The sequence below is a fragment of the Manis pentadactyla genome, chromosome X (genome assembly GCF_030020395.1).
Source record: "Manis pentadactyla isolate mManPen7 chromosome X, mManPen7.hap1, whole genome shotgun sequence".
NCBI lineage: Eukaryota > Metazoa > Chordata > Mammalia > Pholidota > Manidae > Manis > Manis pentadactyla.
This window is the reverse complement of record NC_080038.1, coordinates 53,225,236-53,240,752: the sequence shown is the minus strand read 5'-3', so window position 1 is coordinate 53,240,752 and position 15,517 is coordinate 53,225,236.

Below are 15,517 nucleotides of genomic sequence, written 5' to 3'. Positions count from 1 at the left end.
TATTTGCAGGTTACATGATGTTATATAGAGAAAATCCTAAAGACTCCACCAAAAAACTATTAGAACTAATAAATTGATTCAGTAAAATTGCAAGATATGAAATCAATGTGCAGAAATTTATGGCATTTCTATTTACTAATAATGAACTAGCAGAGAGAGAAGTAAAAAAAAAATCCATTTGCAATTGCACCAAAAAAAACCCCTAGGAATAAAAGTAACACAGGAAGTGAAAGACCTGCATTCTGAAAACTATGATAATGATGAAATAAACTAAAAAGGCACAAAAAAATGGAAAGCTATACCATGCTCATGGATAGAAAGGACTATGACTGTCAAAGTGGCCACCCTGCACAAAGCAATTCACAGATTTAATCCATTCCCCATGAAAATATCAATGGCACTTTTCAATGAACTAGACCAAATAATCCTAAAATTTATATGGATCCCCAAAAGACACAAATAAGCCAAAGCAATCTTAAGAAAGAACAAAGCTGAGGATACCATGCTCCCTGATTTATAGCAATATTGCAAAGCTACAGTAACTAAAACATTGTCATACTGGCAAAAGAACAGATACATGGATCAATGGAACAGAATAAAGAGCCCCAAAATAAAAACATGCCTGTGTGGTCAATTAATATATGACAAAGGAGGCAAGAATATGCAATAGGGAAAGAGTCTCTTAAATAAATGGTGTTGTGAATATTGGACAGCTACATGCAAGGAAATGAAATTAGATCACTGTCTTACACCAAAAACAAAATAAATTCAGAATGAGTTAAAGACCTAAATGTAAAACATGAAACCATGAAACTTATACATAGGGAAAAATCTCTTCAATACAATGATGAATAATTTTGGAGGGTAATGCATCTCCTGAGCAAGGGAAACAAAAAGAAAAAGAACAAGTGGAACAACATCAAACTCAAAAGTTTCTGCACAGAAAAGAAACCACCAACAAAATGAAACATCATTCTACTGAATGGGAGAGTATCTTTGTAAATGCTTTATCTTATAAGGAGCTAATATACAAATTATGTGAAGAGCTCATATAAATGAACACTAAAAAACTAATAACCAATTACAAAATGGGCAGAGTACCTAAATAGACATTTTTCCGAAGAACACCTACGGATGCCCAATGGATACTTGAAAAGATGTTCCACATCACTGATCAACAGGGAAATGAAAAATCCACAATGATTTATCACATCACACCATTCAGAATATTTCCTATCCAAAATTCAAGAAATAAAGAGAGTTTGTGAGGATGTGGAGTTGGTCCCATCATTGTGGAAAACTATGGAGTTTCCTCAAAAACCTAAAAACAGTACCGTATTATCAGCAATTCCACTTCTGCTAAGGTACCAAAAGAAAACAAAATCAGTCATTTGGAAATATATATACATTCTTATGTTTACTGCAACATTATTCACAACAGCCAAAATATGGAAGCAATCAAAGTGACCAAAAATAAATGAATAGATAAAGATACAGTAAATATACACAATGGAGAATTGCTCAGCCATAAAGAAGGAGTCTTGCCACCTGCAACAACATGGATAGAGCTAAAGGGTCTCATGTTAAGTGAAACAAATCAAAGACAAATGCCACATGATTTCACTTACACATGGAATAAAAACAGTCAAAAAATAGACCCATAAATACTGACAACAGACCTTTGGTTATCATAGGGGAGGGGGTTGGGAGGATGAGTAAAATAAGTGAAGGGAATAAAGAGATACAAACTTCAAATTATAAAATAAATTAGTTATCAGAATGGAACTAGAGAATGAAGAACATAAACAATAATATTTTAATATCTTGGTATGGTAAAAGGGTATAACTACACTTACCATGGTGAGCATTTAGTAATATATCAAATCACTATGTTGTATATCTGAAACCAATATAACATCTATATATCATACATATACCAATATATCAACAATAGTATAAAAAATTAAAATAAAATTTTCTTTGAGAATTTTCCTTTGATCATTGGATCATTTAGAGGTGTTTTTCAGTTTCTAAATTATTAGAAAATTCTACATTGTTATTTTTATTGATTTCTAGTTTTAATTGATTATGATTAGAGAATACTATATATTTTTCAGTACTTTTAATTTGCTGAGTTTGGGCTAATGGCCCAGAATATGATCTATTTCAGTGACTGTTCCATGGACACTTGAAAAAATGGTATTTTTGCTCTTGGTGGATGGAATTTTACATATTTTTCAATTAGTTTTCTTGGTTAAATATATCCTTCAGATCTTCTGTGGTTTTTTTTCTTCTGTTTCTGTTTTTTTCAATCACTTGCTGAGAGAATTTATATAGCCCCAATATTAATTATGGACATGTATATATACCATTTCAGCCATATCAGCTTATGTTCCCTTCTTTATTGAAGGTCTAATTGATGTTTACACAAGGTTATATCTTCTTAATTAATCCACCATTTTAGCATTAAGTAATGTTCCTCTTATGTATGCAATAGTAATCTAACCAATACTGATTTTTAAATTAACGTTTGTGTGGCATACATTTTCCCATATTTCCCTTCAACCTACCTATGTAATTGCTTTGAAGGAAACATATAGTTGAGTCCTGAATTTTATGTACTTTTCAAATCTTTGCCTTTTAATTGTCATACTTTTACCATTAACTGTTAACATAATTATTGATATGTTAGGGCTTGACAGTACCATTATTTGTTTTATGTTTCTCTTATAGTAAATGTATAGACACACGTAAATAGGGAGGGGGTTGGAGACTTTGGCTGGTGTTTTTATTCAGTTAGATGTATTCTAAATATTCCATGTAAACTTTTCTCACCAGATGTGGCGAGGGAGGGTAATGACACCAGACCTGCGAAAACCAACTAGTTTCAACATGTAGGAGAAATTGACCCTGACTTTACCTCAAAGTATATTATATACTCATTAGCATACTAACAATCACACCCCTTGGTGCCATGACATTACTAGCAGAAAGAGAAGTCAAGAAAACAATCCCATTTACAGGGAAGACCATCTAAAGACAAAAAGACGGAATCACCCTATTTCCCCAAAATTCCCTCCCTATTCCAAGAAAACCCCACCTAACTGAATGAATATTCCACTCCTGAATGTGGAACTGAATGAATAGACCACTCAGCTCAAGTACCATTGTGGTTCTCACCTTTAGAGCACACCTTCATTCCCCCCTTGAGTGTGTACTTTGCTTTATTAAAGTTATCTTTGCTTATACCTTTTTGACCTGCTCAAGAATTCTCTCAGAGTCAAGAACCCTCTTGCAGGTTGATATCTCACCTATCACACAAGGAGATCTCCCCAGGTTGGATTTCCAAACATTTTGGTGACCATGAAGGGATTCTTAACACCACACTCACTAATGGTCTAGGTAAGTAGGAATTCTACGTTACTTTAAGGCACTCCTTGCCTTTTCCTCTTGGTTCCATTTTTTTGTTGTTGATTCCTTGGTGGGCATGGGTCAACCATTTCAAAAGGACTAAGGCAGTTGCCACCTACAGTAAGTCTCTTGTGTAAGGATAAGTTGGTCACAGAATGGGTTAGATTGGCTCTATGCCACCCACCAACCTCAAGACAATGTCCATGCAATGAGGTACACTATGAAACAAAATGGTCTGTCCCATCCTGTGGCATATTTTCCCTATAGGTTGTAGTCTCAACTTCCAAGGATCTAGTTCCTCCACTCATGGTGCTCCCTGGTTCCTCCTCCTTGACTCAACCTAGTACTTCTTCCTCTCAGTTCCATTTCTATACCCCTGCCTGTATTAGCATAGGCAGTTAGTGAGATATGAGTGGCAGAAAGGAAGGGAGAGGTGGAAGCTGGTGACCTTTCAAGGTGGGTTTATACTCACACTTTGCCTAAAATGTGAATTAAGACACAGCTGGAAAATCCCTAAGGCTGATGTCCCCACAAAGCCACAAAGGGCATGGAGATGTGTCCAGGTGTTATGGATTGAGTTTGTTCTCCTCTGTTCTTGTACCCACCAAAACAAAGAATTAAAAGACAGAGACACAATAGTGACACAGAGCACAAGTTTATTTTGAATACACTCCAAGGGATGAGTGGGCCAGAGTCAAGATAGACAAAGGCACTGAACTTTTAAGGGAGGCTCTATTTATCATGTCCTAGCTGAGAGACTACTTTTTGATTGACAGGGTGAAGTCATTTGATTGACAGTTGTAGTAATACATCCATTCCTCTTGGTGCACATGTTTTTTTCCCAAAATGCTCACAGAAAACCCCACAGTGGGGGATGGGGAGGCAAAACCACAATTTTATTTTAATGAGATTATGATGAGGTATGGTTTGGGTGGTTCTTAGCTTTGGTTGTCCTTGCACTGTGATTTGGTCACAACCAGTTTGGCCTGGTCCTGATAGGCAAGGAAGTTATCTCCCTGGAAAGCCTTTGTTGTCTTGATGTGGGACTCCCATAACTGGGTGGCCTTTCCTTGAACCTTATCTTCACCATCCCTGGCTTCTCATGTTTAACTTTCCACCAAGCATGAATATGACCTTGGTCCATTCAATTATCTTTAGATTAAGTTAGCATTAACTCTTCAAGGCTGCTGCCTGCACAAAGGACACTGAAACATGTCCAAGAGTAACCTTGGCCTAGTCACATGATCATTAGATTTCCTCATTCCATGGATTTTTCTCTGTGCATTATGGGTATGAGCATGTGCAGAGCCAGAGCAGTTATATATGATTTGAACCTTTTAACCAACCCCTCACACTTTCCTATAAAACCAACAAGTATTCAGATAAGCAGTGCTGGTCCTGACCTCTAGGCTGCCCACTCTCTCTTCAAGAGTGTGCTTTCTCTTTGCTAAATAAAACTGTCTCCTATTCTTCTCATCTTGCTTCCTATTTCTTGTCTATGTGCACCAGAGAAAGAGTGAGAAAGATGCCTCCCCATAACATCTTTCATTTTTTGTCCCATTGTTGCTATTCTCCTGCCGCCCTGTGAGTTACTTGAACATTGTTAGAACCCTATCTTGATTTATTTATAGGTGTTTTGAATGTACAGCTTTCTTATTGTTTTATTTAGGTATTCCAATATACATATGTGACTTGTCAGAGTCTATTAGTATGAATATTTACCACTACAAGTGAAGTGTTGGGAATCTTCAGTTTCAGTCTCTTTACTCTCTCCAATTTCAATATAATTCCCTTTTGTGTCACTTAGTGTTGTAAGATTTGATTCAATATCAAATATTTTTAGATTGATGACATCATCAAAATGGCAGAATGGAGGTGCCTGACTTTCTCTGCTCCTAAGAATGCACTGACAGCTACACATGGATCAACTCCCTCTGAGAGAAATCTAGAAATTAGTTGAGTTACTCCCACATGCTAGGTGACTGAGAAAATACCCACATTGAAATAGGGTACAAAAAGATGAGATGCACTCATGCCATCACCACCATTCTGGCACAGTTCCTTATAGTTGGAAGGGAACCCTTCAACTTCCAGTTTTTTCCTGAGGAGTTAATATTTCAACCATACATCTAGTGTCCCAAATTTTATAGCTGTCACCCAAGAGAGTTTTGAACCAGTCCCAAACTATTTATAGTGATGCTATCATCTAGAATTGCCTAAGGTACTCACAACAGGCCTGTATTAGCCATAACAAGCTATCACAGACATTTCCCCCACTCCGATCAATGTTGTGGCTGGACTGGCCCTTTTGGTTCTTATGAATGCAGGATACTCCTCAGAGAAAAACATCAAGGAACACTGTGGAATAAGATTTATTACTCATAAGTCCTGGAGGGTACATAGCATGCCCAAGGGTCACACAGTGATGTCATGGATAAAGACAGAAACCATGAACCTGGGATTTAGCCTTTATTAGGATCAGGATGGGGTATCTTAATAAAATTCCATGTGCTTAATTTTTATTGGATAATTTAAATCAGAAGAGCAGGAATTAGGGTAACAGAAAGAAGAAGAGGGGAAACTCAAATTATCAGCTATGTAGGCTTCCCCAGCCTTTCTTAAAGAGTGAGCTTCATTAGTTAGAGTGATAATTCCTTATCTGGCTGTTCTGCTCACAGGTGTGTCATACATCTGGGCACATGTTTATTTATGATAGATGTCTAAAAATGGATGCCTTTGTAATCAAAATCTTAATGTCAGGCACTTACAGTACAATCCACCCTGTGATGCTGAGGCATCAGTTTGAGTCATGAGGACATTAACAACCTGGGTGGTGGATATTTTAAAGTCAGAGGTAGGGCATGTTGTAGCCTATAAAATGAACATCTGATTTTCATTCTACTAGGGTTATTTGTCTAAAAAGCTGGTGATAGATATCTTTTAAAATGGATGTATTAGCAATCAAAAGCTTAATGTCAGCCATATACACTACAGACAGGGTCACAAAACACATAGCTCAAAAAGCCAATAAGAATGGGGTTCATGAGTACTTTATGGTGCTATTCCTTCAGTTTCATTGCAGAAGGAAGGCATAAAAGTGCAAGGCTCAGTTTCCCCCTGAAATGGGTTAAGCTGCATATTTTCCCATTTGCTTTTTGAGATTCTGTCTTCTAATCAGCTTCCATCTCAGAGTTGATTGGGATCCTCTCAGGAGCCTGAACAAACTTGTGGGTATTTTCCCTGCCTTCTCCCTCAACTTGTTCCAATATAAATTAAGTTTCTAAATTCTCCCTGAAAGGGCTTGTCTATGCATCTAGCACACCGAATTTTATGACTTCCACAAGAGGGATGAGTTCCCAAATCACCTATATCTGAAAGTCAACAGGATGTGATATTTTCGAGTCCTCAGGACCATGTTAAGGAGAGAGGAGGTTTTAAATTAATTGTATGAGCACTTCCCATGAATATGCTCAAGGCTCAGCACAGAGGGAGCAGGAAAAATACCCAGTTTCTACTTTCTCTCTAGAATGGTTTTGACAGCATAGTTTCCCAGCTACTGACAAAAGGGTCAGCTTCTAATTAGTCTGCATGTGAGAGGTGGTGGGGTACATAACTACTAGTCCTCCAAGAACCTGAATGTGTGTGTTTGTATGTGTAAACTTCCTGTACCTTCTTCCCTCAGCATGCCCCAGCAATAAAACCAGTCCCCCAGCTTTTACATTAAAGGAATTTGTTCACTCATCTAGTGCCCGAACTTCTATGGCTATCATCCAAGGAATGACTGTCGAATGAACTAGAACTGAAAAACTGGGATGTGGCATATATGAGTACCCTAGCACAACATTAAACAAAGAGTGGTTATAGACAGAAGAATGAGCACATCCCTTAGTGAGCACCCTGGACTCAGGGAAAAGGAATCAGGAAAAATTTTCCAGCTTCTAGCTCTTACCTGGAGGGTGTTCTTTCTCAGCTGCTACCCGTGTTGGGCTTCTAATTAGCTTTCCTCTGGAAACTGACTGGCCTCATCCAGGATTCTGAAAGAACTTTTGAGTACTTCTGTTACCTTCTCCACACCCCCTCCAGCTTACTCCAACTATAAAACCAACTCTTCAACACCTTCCTGGAAGGAGCTTGTCCAGTCCACACATCTAATGCTCCAACTTTTATGGATACCATCTGAGGGGTACCAAATCACCTGGCATTTGAGTCCCACAGGACCACATGAATGAAGGGGTGGTTTCAGACAAGAGTGAAAACAATTCCTGCAACTATACCCCAGAACTTGGTGTAAAGGGAGAAGGCAAAAATGAAAGGATCACAGATTTTTCCTGCACGTTATAGATGGCATACTTTCCCAGATGCTGCCCAAGGGTCAGGTTTCTAATTAGCCTGCATCTGATATCTGATGGGATACAAGTTGGAAAACCAAGCTTCTTGCTTTTCCATGAAAGGAGCTTGTCTTCACATATAGTTCCCAAATTATATGGTTATCACCCAAGGGACTGTCTTCTAAATCACCTAGTTCTGGTTCCTGACAAGCATTTGTGAGTCTCTTGGGAAAACAGAAAAAAGAGGTGATTCCACATGGGAACTCAAGCACTACCATTGGCTGTTCACTCAGACTGAGCACACAATGAGTAAACAAAAATACCCAGTGTTGTTTTTCCCTGTTAGGGTTTGCTACATATCCAGTGTCCTACCTTTCCCCACTGCTGGCAATCAATTGGGCCTCCAAGTAGATTACATATGGGTGATGATAGGGAAAGAAATTTATCACCTTACAGGTGCACAAATGGGAAAGTGAGGATTTCTGCTGCTTCTGGAACATTGAAGAAACATAACACACCCTTATCTCCTGAGGTCCACTAAAACAAACACAGCAGTTTTGACTATTACAAAGTTTGGGGCCACAATCTCAGGCTGGTCTGATTAGTGAGATTCATCAACTTCATGAGGCCAGTTTGTCAAGGCTTTGAGTGGTGGCTGTATTATCTAATGCATGGAAAGAAACACAGAGTCAAGGAAAATGAAGAAAATGAATTATTTTCTGAACAAATCAAGATAAATCTCCAGAAATAAACCATAATGAAATATGTGATTGACCCTGTAGACAGTTGAAAATGACATTCATGAAAGATGATACAAAGCCACAGTGATCAAAACGGTATGGTACTGGCATAAGAATAGATACATAGATCAATGGAAAAGAATAGAGAGCACAGAAATAAACACACACCTATGTGTTCAATCAATATATAACAGAAAAGTCAAGAATATATAAAGAGGAAAAGACAGGCTTATCAATGAATGATGGGACAACTGCAATACATGAAAAAGAATGAAATGATCACTGTCTTCCCCCATAAACAAAAATAAACTCAAAATGGATTAAAGACCTAAATGTAACATCAGAAACCATAAAAATCTTAAAAGAAAACAGGCAGAAAATGAACATCATCATTTTAGTAATTTTTTTCTGGGTAGAGCTCCCCAGGCAAGGGAAACAAAGCAAAAATAAACAAGTGGTACTACATCAAACTCAAAAGTTTCTCTACAGCCAAGGAAACCATCAACAAAACAAAAAGGCAATCTACTGTAAGGGAGGATATATTTGCAAATGATATATCTGACAAAGCATTAATATCCAAAATATATAAAAACTCATGCAACTCAACACAGACAAAAATCCATTTAAAAACTGAGTACCTGAACTGACATTTTTACAAAGAAGACATACAGATGACTAACAAAGACATGAAAAGGTGCTCAATATCACTTATCATCAGGGAAATGCAAATCAAAACCAAATTGAGATATGACCTCACACCAGTCATAATGGCTACTACCCAAAAGACAAGAAAATAAAATGTGTTGGTGAGGATATGGAGGAGAGGGGACACTTGTGCACTGTTCTTGGGAATGTACACTTGTTCTGCCATTGTGGAAAACAGTATGGAGTTTACCAAAACTAAAAATAGAAACACCATATGACCCAATAATTTCATTTCTGGGACTATATCCTGGGAAAGCAAAATCTCTCATTGAAAAAATATATATACTCCTATGTTTATTCAGCCTCATTTACAGTAGCCAAGATGTGGAAGAAACCGAAGTATGCCTCAATATATAATGGATTAGAAGATGTGTTACAGGTATACAATATAATATTATTCAGCCCCAGCAAGAAATGAAATATTGCTATTTGTGACAACATGGATAGGGTTAAGGAGTATTGTGCTAGGTGAAAGAAGTCAGACAGTAAAAGGCAAAAAACATATGATTTTACTTATATGTGGAATCTAAAAAACAAAACAAATGAACAAATAGACATACTATACAGATACAGGCTCATAATAAAGGACTTACTGGTTCATGCCATAAGAGAAAGGAATGGAAAAAATAGGTAAAAAGAAGGCAAAGAAATATGAACTTACAATTATAAAATAAAAAGTTATGGGCATGAAAGGTAAAGTATAGGGAATATGGTAAATATCACTGTAATAACTGGTAGAACAATTATTGTGGTGATCATTTCATAATACATACATTATGAATGGCAGTGTTGTGTATTTGCAATGAATATCATATATGTACAGCTGTAGTAATTTTAATGGATATGCAATAGAAATGATGTAACTTGTGACATTCAAAATAATGAGGGGTTGGAGTAAAAGAAAGCAAGTGGTTATCAGTTTAAAATATACTGTTATAACTCTATGAGGTTTTATGCAATGCTCTTGATAACTACAAATAAAATTCTGTAGTAGATACACAGAAGATAAAGAGAAAGGAATCAAAATTATATATTCAAGTCATGAGGTGAGACAAGAGCCTAAGAAAATAACAAAATACTTTAAAAAACACCTCATGAAGTGGTTAACAAAATAGAACTCTTAAGCCTTTACATATTAATAGACTTTAAAGGTGAACAGATTAAATTCTGAAATTAAGACAGGGTGGATAAAAGGTGAGTAAAAAGACCCAAATATGTTTCCTATAAGAAATTCATTGAAACTTTAAGAGCACACATAACTAAAAGGATGGAAAGAGACATTCTATGCAAATAGAAACTGAAAGAGAGCAGGGGTAGCTATACTTATACCAGCCAATATACACTTTATGACAAAAACAGTAACAATGCACAAGAAGGTCACTGTATAATGACAAAGGGAATAATTAATCAAGAGGACATAACAATTGCAAATATTTATACATGCAACTTCAGGACAACTAAATATATAAATTAAATATCAGATCTTATGGGAGAAATAGAAATACAATAAAAATAGGGGTCATCAATATTATATTTTGATCAGTAGAAATGTCATGCAGAAAGGAAATATTGAACCTGAACTTCATATTAGACAAGATGGAACAGACTTAATAAAAAATTTCATACAACATCAACAGAATAATAATTCTCAAGCATGCATGAAATATTCTCCAGGATATATCATTTGTTAGGTACCAAATAAAGTCTTAAATATTTTAAGAATATTGAAATCATATTAAGCATATTTTCTGACCACAGTAGTATTAAACTAGAAATCAGTAACAAGAGTAAAAGTGAGAAATTCATAAATAAATAGAGATCAACAACACACTCATGAATAAACAATAGGTCAAAGAAGAGATAAAAAATACCTTGGGTCAGAAAAACATAGTGGCATGTCAAGTGAGGCAGAAACCTCCTCCCAAAACCACAAAAATACAGCAAACACAACTAATCCTGAAAGAGCAACCTGAAGGCTGCAGAACAGACTGACTATAACTGGGGAAAGGAGAAGACCTCACAGAAAAGTGTAAAGTAGGAAAGCCATAATCTGGCAGGACCCAAGAACTCCCCACACCCCTGCCCCCAGGAGGGAAGAGGAGAAATGGAGTATGGAGTGGGGATGGAGTAGAAGCCGAGGACTGCTAAATATCCAGCCCTGGATATCTGCTCTGAGATCATGAACCCACATCACATGGTGCTCTGGAGATTAGTGGGGTTGGAAAGCAAAGAAAAGTGGAATACTCTAAGAGACTGACATTCCAGCTGCTTTTGGAGAGCAGGTATGCACAACTGGCCCCCCTGGGACAAAAGAAAGGTGTGAACTTTGAAAGACTTCCCAGCAATGAGGAAGTGATAAAGAGGCAAAGACTGCACAGAGCTTACTGCTCAGGAGAAAGTGCATGTGGAAAAATCAACCCAGAACACTCAGTGCAGGAGGTTAGGAACACTCAGGAACTTCAGAATCTCCATCACCCTGACTGGAAATGCAGCCCCAAGACCCCCCACTGTCACACAAAGCCTGCCCCTCCTTCCTTCTGGCAGGTGCTGGTCCTGCACACTTTCTGACCATCCCATCACCCCAGACCAGCCATAATGCAGCTGTGACTGTAGCAGCTAATGGGGTGTACCACAGAGGCTCTTCCATGCATGCTTGGCCCACTGGACTTAGCAGTGGAGGCAGGCACTACAGCCAGGAAAGCAGGAAAGAACTCTTTACTCCCAGAAGGTGCCATTTCCTCTCCCCTGCCACCCCTGCCATTGCCATAGGTGCTCAGCAACTCTAGAGTAGTGCTTCTGGGCACCAGAGGGTACTGACTACACAAAGTTAGTATTCCATAGGAATCACTAGAAAAATGAAATGGCAAAAGGATTTTGTCCAAATAACACTACAGGAAAAGATGCCAGAAATGAAACTGAAATCACCAATCTTCTTGATGAAGATTTCAAAATAAAAATCATAAACATGCTCATAGAGCTACAGAAAGATATTCAATATCTCAGGGAGGACTTCAAGAAAAAGAAATTATAAAAATGCAGTATCTGAAGTGAAACAGACAATTGAGGTATTTAAAAGTAGATGAGATGAGATAGAAGGGACCATAAATGAAAGAGAAATTAGGGAACAGGAATGCAAAGAAGCTGAGGAACAGAGAGAAAATAAGGATCTCTGGGAATGAAGGAACAATAAGACAACTCTGCGACCAATCCAAATGGAACAATATTCACATTATAGATGTACCAGAAGAACAAGAGAGAGAAAAAGGGACAGAAATTCTCTTTGAGGAAATAATTGATGAAAACTTCCCCAGTCTGGGGAAAGAAATAGTCTCTCAGGTCATGGACGTGCAGAGATCTCCCAACATGAGGGACCCTAGGAAGACAACACTGACACATAATAATTAAAATGGCAAATATCAAAGACAAGGAAAAAATATTAAAGGCAGCCAGAGAGAAAAAATGGTCACCTACAAAGTTAAACCCATCAGGCTATCACCAGACTTCTCAGCAGAAACCTTACAGGCCAGAAAGGAGTGGCAAGATATAGTTAATGCAATAAAACAGAAGGACCTTGAACCAGGAATACCCTGCCTGACAATGCTATCAATTATATTTGAAGCAAGGATTAAATAATTTCCAGATACACAAACGATGATGGAATTTAGTACCCTCAAAAAATCCCTACATTGCATTTTTAATGAACTGCTCTAGAGGGAATTGGTCCTAAGGCTAAATAGCAGTCACCAGAGAAAATAAAACCACAGTAAAGGAATTACACCAATTAATTACTAAGCAAAAGCAAAATAAAATCAGCCACTTACAAAGTTAGTCAAGAGTGCAGAATATGACACCTAATATATTAAGAGTGGTGGAGGAAGAAGAAGAAGAGGGAAAAAAAGAACCTTCATATTGTGTTTAAAATAGCATAATAAGTGAGTTAAGACAGACTGTTAGATACCTAAGGAAGTTGCCCTTGAATCTTTGTTAAGCATAAATCTGAAGACTGCAATGGCAATAAGTACATATCTGTCAAAAATCACCCTAAATGTAAATGGAATGAATGCAGAAATCAAAAGAAAATAGTTACAGAATGGACAAAAAATGACCCATCTATACACTGACTCCAAGAAAATCACATCAAACACACAGACATACACAGACTAAAAGTGAAAGGATGGAAAAAGACCTTTAATGCAAATAATAGGGAGAAAAAAGCAGAAGTAGCTGTACTTAGATACAATAGATTTCAAAACAAAGAAAGTTAACAAGAGACAAATAAGGACATTACATAATGAAAAATGGGTCAGTCAAACAAGAGGATATAACCATTATAAATATCTGTGTACCCAATATAGGAGCACCTGAATATACAAAACAAATACTAACAGAATTAAAGGGGAAAATAGAATGCAATGCATCCATTTTAGGAGACTTCACCACACCCCTCACACCAGAAGAAAGATCAAACAGACAGAAAATAAGTAAGGAGACAGAGGCACTGAACAATGCATAAGAACAGATGGACCTAACAGACATCTACAGAACACTCCACCCAGAAGCAGCTGAATACACATTTTTCTCAAGTGTACACGGAACATTTTCCAGAATGGGTCACATATAGGTCACAAAAAGAGCCTCAGTAAATTCAGAATGATTGAAATTGTGCAAACCAGCATCTCAGACCACAAAGGTATGAAACAAGAAATAAATTAGGCAAGGAAAACAAAAATGCCCAGAAACACATGGAGGCTTAAAACACATGGAAGCTTAAAACACATGGAGGCTTAAAACACATGGAGGCTCCTAAATAACCAATGGATCAATGACCAAATAAAAACAGAGTTAAAACAATACATGGAAACAAATGAAAACAGAAACTCAACAGCCCAAAACCAGTGGGATACAGCAAAGGCAGTTCTAAGAAGAAAGTATATAACAATATGGGCTTACCTCAAGAAAGAAGAACAATCCAAAATGAACAGTCTGAACTTACAATTAATGAAATTAGAAAAAGAAGAACAAATAAGGCTCATAGTCAGTGGAAGGAAGGACATAATAAACATAAGCACAGAAATAAGTAAAATATAGAAGAATAAAACAAAAAAAAGAATCAATGAAACCAGCAGCTTTTCTTTGACAAAATAAAAAAAATAGATAAACCCCTAGCCAGACTTATGAAGAAAAAAGAGTATACACACATAAACAGAATCAGAAATGAGAAAGGGAGGGAGTCATAAAGAGGACGTAATGAAAGTGGGCCACTACGTAGTAGGTATCGTGAAGGACAATGTCTAGGGATGAGTTGGCCAATACAATGCCAGTTAAACCTCCAACTGTAAATAAAAAGATAAAGCCTAGGGCTCATAATATAGCTGGAGCTCATTTCACATTTCCTCCGTGCAGAGTTGCCAGTCAGCTAAATACTTTTACGCCTGTTGGAATTGCAATAATTATAGTAGCTGATGTAAAATAGGCTCGTGTATCAACATCTATTTCAACTGTGAATATATGGTGTGCTCATATGATAAAGCCTAAAAAACCAATGGATATTATTGCTCAGACTATGCCCATATACCCAAAAGGTTCTTTTTTTCCTGGGTAGTAGGTTACAATGTGGGAAATTATTCCAAAACCAGGGAGAATTAAAATGTATACTTCGGGATGCCCAAAAAATCAGAAGAGATGTTGGTATAGGATAGGGTCTCCTCCTCCAGCAGGATCAAAAAAGGTCGTGTTTAGATTGTGATCTGTCAAGAGCATAGTAATGCCAGTGGCTAGTACAGGTAAAGATAGTAGCAGAAGTACGGTTGTAATTAGGACTGATCACATGAATAGTGGAGTTTAGTATTGATTTATTGCAGGAGATTTTATGTTGATAATAGTTGTAATAAAATTAATAACCCCCAGGATTGATGAGATACCTGCTAAGTGGAGAGAAAAAATAGTTAGATCTACTGATGCCCCTGCATGTGCTAAGTTTCCTGCTAAAGGAGAATATACAGTTCACCCAGTTCCAGCTCCTGCCTCGACCATGGAGGATGCCAGGAGAAGTAGAAAAGAGGGAGAGAGTAATCAGAAACTTATGTTATTTATACGAGGGAATGCCATGTCAGGGGCCCCAATTATCAGGGGGACTAGTCAGTTTCCAAAGCCCCCGATTATGATTGGTATAACCATAAAAAAGATTATCACGAATGCATGTGCGGTGACAATTACATTATAGATTTGGTCATCTCCCAGAAGAGTTTCAGGCTGATCTAGTTCAGCACGAATTAGAAGGCTTAGTGCGGTGCCTACTATCCCAGCTCAAGCGCCAAATAAGAGTATATAGTG